Genomic DNA, 9454 nt, shown 5'->3' with positions numbered 1-9454 from the left:
ATTAAAATGTATTCCTATTTGAATGAAGTACTCTGCCCTGCAGGGGAAATTGAATTTGATCCAAAAACGTGTACTTGTCATAAAGTCTCTTCTGCGTTTTGTGGTTGTAATCTCTGCCTTGGAATGTGTCTTGTGAAACAGGTTCTTTCTGATCGTCTACGCAGTACTCAGTTCTTTTGCAGCCTATGTAATTATAAATATTATTAATTATTTAGTTACTAAAAAATATATAAATAAAAAAAATAGAATAAAATGTTCATAGGGTGGATGTCAAGTTTTCCTTAGAGCAGGGGTCACCAACCTTTTTGAAACTGTGGGCTACTTCATGGGTACTGAATCATACGAAGGGCTACCAGTTTGAAATAATACATTTGCTTAGTTTGCCTTTAGTTATTCATTATTAATGATAATAATGATACTTCTCTATGTAAAGACACTGATTTCTTAGCATAATTATCAATAATGACAACAAGCTAGGAAACAGATATCAATATTCAGAACTTTATTAATCTCAACATATCTTCTCACATTTTGAGGTAATGACCAAATGAAATGTTTTTAACAAAATTGTAACTTATTAATTAATTATTAATTAATTATAACTATTATTAGTGGATACGCTCCTCAAACGCTTTAATTCAGTCTCATGTACCCGTCCCTTTATTTTCCTTAAACCTCCGAACAGGTTGATTGACAGATCCCACAGAAGAAAAGAATCTGTGCATTGGTGCGTTCACTGACCTCTGGACATTAGCGAACAGCCACTCGGCCCAACTCAGTCCACTAAACTTTGTCATTTTTAAACAACCCGCAGCAACACAAATCAGTTTTTCAGAGAAAACGTCGACACTATTTAATCACTCGATTATATCCTGATCAGTGCCGGTGTTCTATGTTTTCTCTGATAAACTGCTTTGTTTTACTGCCGATATCCGGGGATCAGTGAACTCACCATGCAGAAACACTCAGCAGCTCTGGGTTCTGTTTCATTACACATGAAACTTTAACCAAATTATAGGAATTTAGAAAAAACAGTATCGCAATGATACGGTTTCATAATAATGCGATAAAACACAAACCAACTCACGCGATAAGTCATTATAAACACGGCAATATGTGTTTTTTTTATTTTATCATCTAAAAAGGAGCATTTGAGTGACGTCACAGCAGTGTGGTGTGCGCGTGCCGCGCTGGCTCGCGCAGCGAGTCCACTGACAGTCTCAGATACAAGTCAGAAGTCTGTTCAGTGGTATGTAAAAGGATGTCCAGAACAAGTATTCAGACTGCAGAAGTGCTGCTACAGATGAAGCGATGAGGAAATCTTGGTTATTGATTTTACAGAGATGCACGATTAGCTGTGACGCTGATCTGTCGTGGCGCCAGCTGTTCTGTACTCAGACAGACACTTCAGAAGCACATTTAATCAGAAAAAAGTCAATTTCCATCACAGTTCTGCGAAAAATATCCATCCATTTCAATACGCCCCCAAAACCAGCTCCTCTACACACAATAACTTTTATTTCGAAAAATTTGAGTTTTTTTTTTTTTGTAATCTGTGTTTCCATCAAAGATAACTAATAATCAAATATTCTTGCTGTCTCCATGTGGGAAAGGGAGAAGGGGACGCCTCATTCTTTGTTGTTAGCTGCGTTTCCATTACACATTTGCGCAAAACTTTATGGAAATTTTAGGAATTAAAAAAAAAAAAAAAGTTTCGAAATGAAATTATAATTTTGCGATAAATCACAAACCAACTCACGCAATGTCATTAAAAACATGGCGATGAACGACGACAAGTATTTTTTTTATTTCATTCACTAAAGGGGAGCATGTGGGTGACGTCACAGCTCTGTCTGGGGCGCGCGTGCAGCGCAGCTCGACTCAGAAGAGTGAGACGTCTGTTCAGCGGTTAAAAGAAAAAGCATTCTAACAAATAAGCATCTGGACCTTTTTTCTGTTTGAAAACACCACAACATAAATTCAAGTTTCTGTCACGGCGCTCGCGCTCATGAGACTTCAGGCTCCAAGCTGCAAAAGTGCGTTTGCAGATGAAGCGATGAGGAAAGGAGAAGGAGGAGGAGCTGCGCGATTCTGTATGACCCGCAGTTTATAAAGCGCTTTGACGCTGCGGGACTTCTCTGTGCGCCGGCTGTGCAGCGCTCAGATCAGACACTTCATACCGAGAAGCGCATTTATTTCGAAAAATGTGTTTCCATTACAGTTTTGCGAAAAATATCCATTTCCTCCTCTAAGCGCATTTTTTTTTTCGTAAAATGCCAGTTTTTTCGAAACTATGGTGTTTCCATTAGGAGAATTTATTATCCAAATTCTAATTTGCGAAATTTCAGAGCTAATGGAAATGCGACTATTGATTATCTCGTTGTAGGAGCTAAAAGGTCTAGAAACTAACTCACTCGTTCTAGCACTTAGAGCTACTGCGATGTGTGACGCCAGATAGACTTGGCTTGACGCGCTAATCGGGCCGTCGTTTTCCTGTACGACGCAAAAAAATAAGTCTGTCACTCCAATATCCTTTGCAATAAATCTGTCATTTATTCTTTACAATAACTGATATGGATTATACTTATTTTGATCGATTTCCCGCTACAGCGGTCGAAAACCTGTTTTCCTTCTGGCTGACGCACACCTGTCTGACATCAGCCAATCACACTCAATTTATGACAGACCACATAATGACAGCAAGATAACAGATCACAACAGCGACACCCACAGGACATATTTAACAATAGGGCTCCTACACTTGTCAAGGAGAAAACGATTTAAAAAAAGAAAAATAGTGGAACAGGCCGTTTTTGGCTTCAGAAATAATGAACATATATCTTTAAGATGTTTTAATTTTTAATTCTTTATAAAGGCAGGTGTGTTTTCAAAAAATTGCATCACAATAAAATAAAATTTTCGAGCAGCTCACAAGGGAGTTGTGCTATTTTTAGAAGAGACCTGCGGGCGACTGATGTGGAGCTCGCGGGCGACCTGGCGCCCGCGGGCGACGTGTTGGTGACCCCTGCCTTAGAGAGTGTATAAAATTTGACAAAGATTTTCTGTTCTTACACTTGTTTAGTCAAAAAGCGTTCATATTGCAGTAGCACTCTAGATCTTATATGAGGCTGATAAAAACAAGTTTTAGCTGTAAACAATCTGGAACACTAAGTAAAAGCGTAGGAAAGTGTTACATAAGATGTGGAGCATAACTTACATTGTACACTAACAGCAAAACATGCTGACAATAACAGAGGCTTTCTTGAAAGGTATTTATGCCCATTTAAAGTGACTGACTTTTACTTGAAGTTGCTGATGTAGAACACTAAAACACACCTGTTTATCTCTTGAATTACCTCTCTTTCGTTAAACCTAATAAAATAATTACTTAATCCAAGACTACTGGTACTGTAGTTTTCTGTGATTGTTATACATTTATATATCTAACCAAACGTCAAAGAACCACCAATTACATTCTAAGGCACATTTGTTATAGTGTTTGTTTGAGTTTTGTTTTTTACTTTTATTTTTTTACAGTGCCACCTAATGGTTGCTTTAGGAATGTACCTGACTTTGATTACTTGAGTACTTTTGGATAACAAACTCGTGAGATTTGGCAGACCTTTTTGTTCTTTGAAACATTTTTCTCTTCTGCTTGCAGTATTATAAATATTAGTGGAAACTTGACATTTTGAAGCACTTTCAGTAAACAAAATGGGGGAATTTTAATACACATCAGTGGTTCACTTGAAACGTCTGTACTGAACGGATTAGTCTCTCAAAGAATTTTACGTCAAGGGCTACAACATCGATATTTTGTTTGAACCACCTTAAGCTCCGCATCTAGCTGGTAAGGTAAATTGTAACCAGGGTTTGAGTGGAAAACTTGAAGACTATTTGACTGCCAAAATGCTGAAAGTCTAAGGGATTGATATTTTATTTTGAATTGCTTAAAAATGTAATCTATACTGGAACGTTTATATTGATGAAATTACTTATAGCTCAACCATCTTTGGATAAATTGTTTGAATCAAACCATGCAGTACAGTTGTTTAAATTGGTTATACACTGTTCACAAAAAATTAAAGGAACACTTTTTTTATTGGGCCTGGCATGAATTGAATTAAACCTGTCTGATAATTGTCTTGCTGGTTAAGCAGCTGAGGGCCTCATTAATCAATTTCAGCTGTATTGGTGTTCATGAATTAACAACAGGTGCACTTCAGTGGCAAGAATTAGAAAACCCTCAAACAGGACTGGTGTTACATGTGGAGGTCATTTCAAGTTTCTCCCTCTTGATCTTTTTTGGCTGGTATTCCACTCGTGCTGATTTTGGCTTGATAATTATCTCTACTGGCAGTATGAAGCGATTCCTTAACCCTACAGAAGTTGCACAGGTTGTCCAACTTCTCCAGAATGGCACATCCACATGTGCTGCAGCAAGAAGATTTAATGTGTCTCCCAGCACAATCTCCAGGACATGGAGGAGATTTCAGGAGACTGGTGGTTATTCTCGGAGAGCTGGAGAGGGCCGTAGAAGGTCCTCAACCCCTCAGCAAGACCGATACCTGCTCCTTTGTGCAAGTCAGAACAGGCTGAGGGCACTGCTCGTGCCCTACAGAATGACCTCCAGAGGGCCACTGGTGTGAATGTCTCGACCCAAACAATCAGGAACAGACTTCATGAAGGTGGCCTGAGGGCCCCACGTCCTGCAGTGGGCCCTGTGCTCACTGCTCAGCACCGTGGAGCTCCACTGGCATTTGCTCAAGAACACCAGAATTGGCAAGTCCGCCACTGGCGCCCTGTACTTTTCAGAGACGAGAGCAAGTTCACCCTGAGCACCTGTGATAGACGTGAAAGAGTCTGGAGAAGACAAGGAGAATGTTATGCTGCCTGCAACGTGGTTCAACATGACAGGTTTGTTGGTGGGTCAGTGATGGTCTGGGGAGACATATCCATGGAGGGACACACAGACCTCTATTGCCTAGGAAATGGTGCTCTGACTGCCATAAGGTATCCAGATGAAATCCTTGAACCAGTTGTCAGACCCTACACTGGTCCAGTAGGTCCTGGTTTCCTCCTAATGCAAAACAATGCCTGGCCTCATGTGGCAAGAGTATGCAGGCAGTACCTGGAGGATGAAGGAATTGAAACAATTGAATGGCCTTCACGATCCCCTGACTTAAACCCAATAGAACATCTCTGGGACATTATGTTTCGGTCCATTAGAAGACTGTACATTAGCTCAGGGATGCCCTCACACAGATCTGGGAGGAAATGCCACAAGACACCATCCATCGTCTCATTAGGAGCATGCCGCGACGTTGTCAAGCATGCATACAAGCTCGTGGGGGCCACACAAGATACTGAAAAGAATTTTGAGTTCAGAAATTAAGTTTTGGAAAAAAATAGACTAGCCTGAAACATCTTCATTTCACTCTGATTTTATGGTGTCTACACAATTGAGCCCTCAGTAGGCTGAAAACTGTTATTTCCATTAAAAGACTTGGCATCCTTCTGTTCCTAAAACACTGCCCTGTTGTTATTTGTATAGACAATCAACTTCATATTGAGATCTGATGTATCTAATGTGTTTCTTTAAAGTGCTCCTTTAATTTTTGTGAGCAGTGTATGAGGGTAGTCCCATAAGTTTGGTTTGACATGATGTGTGCATAAATAATTTCTACATCTTTGATTTGGCTGTTTTTACACAGTGTGCACTCGAGCAAACAAACGACTGAAGTGAACCCAACTGGCTGGATGCACCTGATCAAGAAGGAAGAAAAACAAAACAAACCAAGAAGAAAAAAAAAAAAAACGGTCTCTCCAAGAAGGAGACTGGTTTGTCCAGTTGATCCTGTTAAAAGTAACGAATTTGCGAGCAGTCATGAACAACATTCGCAAACCAAGAATAAGAACTAAAATTAATACACCTGATTGCAACTTATTTCTACATCTATAGCTGAGAAGTGGAAAACACATTGGAGAACCACATTTACACTCATTAGTAATCATCAAAGTTTGATGAAAACAACTTTAATTTTGGCTATACCTGCAGTACCCAAAAGTACCTTTTATGTTCGTTCACCAGGAAAATGTTAAACTTCGGTTGATGTGAGTTACCTCCGAGGGCTAAAAAGCAGAAAGAACTTGCAGAATAAGTGCCACAAGTCCTCATAACAAAACTCCATGTCTGGAGTATCCACTAAAGTTAGTAGTTTAGCTAATGTCTCATGTCTAAGAACTGTGCTTTTGTTATAATAGCTGGTTCTCACATGAAAAGTTGCCAAATTCCTACAATGGTGTGTGGTTCACGGTCCCTCTTACTTGAATTTGTGGTATTTTTTGTCACTCTATGGGGTATACTTTCTATGGGTGAGTTTTTTCATTTCATATTTTTACTGGGTTGTGAAAGCATTTATTGAAATACATTCATGAGATTTTCTTTATTTCCTACATTTTTGTATTGACCTCAGGACATTTTCTTAAAGTTACAGAATTTTGCACATGGTTACCTTCTCACATTGGGTCAAATTTAATTTTTTTTTATTATATTTACTGAATGAATGACTCAATTTAGACAGCTGCAAGTTCTTAAAGTTAGCTCTCTGTTAATTAGAGCTGAATGAATGAGCTCCCTAATCAGCCTCAGATGTGAACTGTTTCTACTTGTGATTTTAAAAGTTATGAAAAATCTTCCATAAACAAAATGATTACTGGGCCACCTTTGGCTGACCAAACCAGATTGACTTCATGAAGGAATCCCTGGAAGCTCTTAGTTCAGTTTATTGAATAAGGACTATAATTAATACACCTGATTGCAACTTCATTTACATGGAGTGAGATAATTGAAAAATTATGCTGTTCTAGCGCATGAACTGTATATTACTATAATTAGCAAACTAGCAAAAATGTAAAAAACATTTAATTTTACATGCACGATCACATAAATAATTTACATTAAGGTACTCAGGCCCTGTCTCGTAATGCAGCAAAAGATGAATAGGCCGACAGCATACCTTTTTTTCTGTGGTTGTGAAGTTCTTATGGTATATACACACTGAATGTGAATTGTGCAACAAATTCGCGTGCCCCGCCCCCTTCTCACCGAGCGGTGAATTTTATGTTTGCCGCTGGTCAAAACATGTATTCCTAATGTAGCGGCCGCATGTGGGTCTGGTCAGATAAGACATAAGACAGACGAGGGACACTCCCTACTTTATTTTCATCAACCAAAACATTCTCTGTGCTTTTGAGAATTGTACACATTATATTTGACTGAACAGGTTATTGACTTTTAATTATTAGTATGTATTTTATTTTTGTGCAAAAGGAATTTACTTTACAGTAAACACATACATAAAAATCAATTATCTCATTGCCAGTGTGGGTTAATGATGTTTTCTAGCTTTATATGATTCACTTCTATATCCTGTCAGCTCAACATGAGAAATTAGCATTTTCATGGCGATGTGCCTTAACCATTTTCATCTGCAGGACCAAGAGCATGCTAAAGAGAGCAATGCAATTAAAGGGAAATTTACTTTGACATATACGAGAACTTAGTTTTGTAGCATAAATAAGCTGTTATTGGAGAGAGATGAGATTTAGTTATTTCTCAAATGCTTCTGCATGATCATCATACTTTGAGAAGATTTTTTTTTTGGGCTGACACAGAGCACACACGGAATGTGCAGATAAAGGCAGAATGAGGAAGGTTTTTGCCAGACAAATACATCAGATTAACACAGCGGTCACTAATCAGAAATCACATATTTAGAGCTTTTGGTATCTCTGGATTTCCACCAACATCAGGGTAAATGATCCACCAGAGCCTCTATTCATCCACTAGGAAACAACACTCGTAAGCAGAAATGGCTGCAGAGATTCACAAATTGTTGGCCCTGTTCACTGATGAGTGCCGTGCAACCCTGGATGGTCTTGATGGATGGAGTAGTGGGTGGTTGATGGATGACTACAATGTCCCAACAAGGCTGTGATGTCAGGAAGGAGGTGGAGGAGTCAAAGTTTAGGCCAAAATCATTAGGAAAGACTCTTCAAGGTCCCTGAAGGTGTAAAAGTGACCTGAAAGCATGTTCGGTTTCTGAGTTTTATCTGTGGTTCCAAATTAAGAACAGTGTCATCGTCACAGATGATAATGCGCCATCATAAACTGCAAGACATACCTAAGAAGAAGATAAACTGATGGTGTGGACCCCACCTTTGCCTGACCTCAACCCTATTGAGAGGCTTTGGAATTCACATCAAAACAGCAGCTCTGAGAGGCTATACTGACATCCTGCAGACAAATTTAAGCAAAAACTCTCCAAAAAGTTTAATTAATGCAAAAATTGTGAAGCTGCTGCAAAAAAATGTCCTTTATTCAAGTGTTACTTGGCCTTTCAATATGTTTTTGATTGGAATAGCTTTCAATTTTAGTAAATATGACCTTATTATTCAGCAAATGCAGCAAATTACTTCTAATCTATCAAATGTTGTGGAACTCTGCTGTGAGTGATAATGAAGAACTTAAGGTATTAATAAAAAAAAAAATGCTGTTACCTTTAGGATGTTTATTGTTTATGGTGTAGCTCTGCGATCTAGGCTAATTATGTTTTGTTTAAAAAGATAAAATGAAAAATTGTAGCTTAAAATAAGAAGGTGGGGAAGTTTTGGTCCAAAATAAAATAATCATTCTGTCAGACAATGGTACAAATGTTTGCATGTGTTGGGACTCTGAAGACGTGAATAATTCTTATTGAGCATATCCTCACTCATTTCCATATAAGTTGTGCAGAAACATGTTTCCTGGTTCATTGTATGCTGAGGTTTTTTCCCCTGTGACTCTAAACATGCATAGCAGGTACAGTAACAAATGTCTAGGTTGTTAGAAAATATTTTTGTGGGGGTGCGGTTGAGTCTAGCCACAATTTGTGCAAAAGTCTGCTCAAACTAGTTCTAACCGCTTTTTAAGCCTCAGCTCCTTATTCCCTCATCCTGCATGTCTCTGCTGAAGGACAACAACTGATATGAACACTGACGGTCAGAACATGTGCTCAACATCAGGGTCTTTTTCATGTGCTCAGTAACTTTCCATCGCCAAATATGGTGTTGTTCCTGTTTTCTATGCAAAGTTAATAAAAGTCTATTGTACATTGTGGGGCGGTGGGCAGTCGGACGAAGACAGGCTGTTAACCCGTTCTCTCTTCTCCACCGCCTCCCTTTTGCAAAAGAGTGTTTTGAAGCTTGAACTGACTGGTTCGTGTTTTTATTCATTTTGAAGAGAGTCTTACATTTTTATTCCTAACATAGGTGATGTTTTTCAGCATTTTAACTAAACACTGTAAACCGGGATTATCTTCTTCATTAATCCCTTTTTTCTTTTCCTAAAATGTATACTAAAAAAGCAATGTGCCAGGATTTGATTTTTCTACCATTACCTTCTGGAGTTCAG

This window comes from Oryzias melastigma, linkage group LG18 (assembly GCF_002922805.2).
Source record: "Oryzias melastigma strain HK-1 linkage group LG18, ASM292280v2, whole genome shotgun sequence".
Classification (NCBI taxonomy): Eukaryota; Metazoa; Chordata; class Actinopteri; order Beloniformes; family Adrianichthyidae; genus Oryzias; species Oryzias melastigma.
Note: the sequence above shows the minus strand (reverse complement) of the source record.